Here is a 2,548-nt window from a genome sequence, read left to right as displayed (position 1 = left end):
GGGGGCCCGGGTCGGCCTCCACCCAGGCGGTCAGCGCTGGTGCTCGGACCCCACCCTCCCTGCCCTCGGCGTCTCAGGTGCCGCTTCTTGGCGCAGATGACTCGTTGTAAACCTTCTGTGGTCCTGGCTTCTCTTTAAAGCTGTTAAGTTTATTTATCGTTGTTTTGTTTTATTCTTTGTTTTTGTGGAAACGCGGTCTCCTATGTTGGCCAGGCTGGAGGCGTGAGCCACCGCGCCCGGCCCGTTGTTTTTCTTTGTATCTGGCCAGCGGTGTTAACGTTTTGTTTGAATTGGAAAGATAGCTTTGTTTCTTTGCAAGTTAAGAAACGGATTATGGAATTCTTTTCCGGTCGTTTTAATAACTTCCTAGGCAGTGTTGGGGAGGGACTGTCCGACTTGAAATCCGGACCAGTGACACTGACACTTACCAGCCTTGTGACTTCCAAATGTTAACTTTAATTTCTGAAAGTTGTAGATGAAGTATTGTGATGATACAGCGTTAATTTGTAGTTTTTGGTGAAACTGATTGTTCTAAGGCTTTGTAAGATTCTTCATTTCATGATCACTAATTCTGATCTGTCTTTTTCAAATGCTTGCCCTCAGAATAATGAGAATTGAGTGCCAACATGGTGAAACCCCGTCTTAACTGAAAATACAAAAATTAGCCAGGCGTGGTGGTGCGCCTGTAGCCCCAGCTTCTCAGGAGGCTGAGGCAGGAGAATCGCTTGAGCCTGGGAAACAGGTTGCATGAGCCGACATCTCGACACTGCACTCCAGCCTGGGTGGCAGAGTGAGACTCTGTCTCAAAAAAAAAAAAAAAAAAAAAGGCCATTAACAGTTTATGAATTATTTAGGCATCTTCTCTATCAAGGGATTGAATGAAGCAGGAGAAAAAATTACCCTTTAGTGTTGGTTCCAGGCTAATGGATATAATTAGACTTTTTTTTTTTTTTTTTTTTTTGAGACAGGGTCTCACTCTGTCACCCAGGCTGGAGTGCAGTGGCGAGATTGCTCACTGCAGCTTTGACCTCTGAGGCTCAAACAAAACTCTGGCCAGAATTAATTATGGTTATTGGTCCCTGAAACAGGTTGCACAGGAGATCAACAAAACTCCTTCTCTGGAGTGCTAAGAAAAAATAGGGCAGTGGATCAGTGAAGGCTGCCTGAAGGTAGGAAATAATTTAGAGGACCACTTTGAGATTTCTTCCAGTCCAGTGATTTATGTTCAAGACTGGAAAAACTGACCAATTCTACAACCTTTGTGTCCTTGAGTGGTAGTCTTTGTATGCACTCTGAGTTTTTCAGTGAGTCTAAAAAAAAATCTCAGACTTGCTCCTTTTAGGGGATTACCTGAAACAATTTAGCCAGGTAGTAGTTCAGTGTATCATGATAATTGTTCATAATGATTGCTCTGAAGCATCTTAAGAACATACAACTTTTTTGAAATGTCACATTATTCATTCAAAAAGACTTCTTGGGCCTGGCACAGTGGCTCACACCTGTAATCCCAGCACTTTGGGAGGCCAAGGTGGGAGGATGACTTGGGCCCAGGAGTTCAAGACCAACCTGGGGCACCATAGCAAGACCCTGTCTCTAAAAAATAATAATAATTTATACTAAAAAAGAAAAGAAAAATAATTCTTGAATGTTATATACAAGGAACCATTCCAAGTGGTGGGGATATAGCAGTGAGCAAAAGTGACATCCTTGCCCTCACAGAGTTTGTATTCTAATAGCAAAAGAGGAGTGTAATAAATAAGTTAATCTTAAGTGGTGATAAGTGCTATGTAGAGAAATCAAGCAGAGAAAGGGGATAAGAAGTACTGAAGGTGTAGGAAGTGGGGTTGTGGTTTTAAAGAGATGGGTCAGGAAAGGCCTCCCTGAGAAGGTGATCTCTGAGCAAAGACCTAAGGAGGAAAAGGGTGAAGCCATGCAGCATGCGGGAAAAGAGATCTAGGTAGAGGAATCAGCATATCAAAAGAAATGGCTTTCAGATGGAATGGGCCTTCACAGGGCTTTGGAAAGGCAGAGGCTTTTCCTTGGAGTGAGATGGCAAGTCACTGGAGGGTTCTGAGTATAAGATTAGGACTTGGGGCTCCTGTGTTGACAATAGACTTAAGGAGGCCAGCACTGAAGCAGTGAGACTAGTTAAGAAGCCATTGCCATACAACAAAAAGTTGGTGGTGGTGACCTGGACGAGGGTGGGGGTGGTAGTGGTAGCAGCAGAGGTCAGGAGGGGTGAGATTCTGCCTGTCTTGTGTAGATAATGCTAATGGCGCGAATATAAGAAAGAAGTGTCAAGGATGATACAAGATTTAAGTTAAAAAAAAAATTAAGTTCAGTACAATTTGAATGTTAGGAAGAGTAAGAAATGTTAGTTTTTAATTCTTTGAAAATGATCCTGTTACAGGAACTGTCTCTAACTAGAATAATAATAATGGGTGTTTGGTAATTCCAAACACCCATTTCCAACAGGCCAAATAAAATGCATTATATATTAGTAAAGTTTTCTTTCTTTCTTTTTTTTTTTTTTTTAAGATAGTCTTAG

General features: G+C 42.1%; 1 protein-coding gene across 3 annotated transcripts in view; it reads left to right on the top strand.

The window, feature by feature from the left end:
* PRC1 (protein regulator of cytokinesis 1) overlaps positions 1-2,548 on the top strand; it is a 29,445-nt gene that overhangs the window by 633 nt on the left and 26,264 nt on the right. The gene's annotated exons all lie outside the window — the stretch shown is intronic.

This window comes from Colobus angolensis, unplaced genomic scaffold, assembly GCF_000951035.1.
Source record: "Colobus angolensis palliatus isolate OR3802 unplaced genomic scaffold, Cang.pa_1.0 Scaffold278, whole genome shotgun sequence".
NCBI classification, from domain to species: Eukaryota; Metazoa; Chordata; class Mammalia; order Primates; family Cercopithecidae; genus Colobus; species Colobus angolensis.
This window is presented reverse-complemented; position numbering and strand designations above follow the sequence as displayed.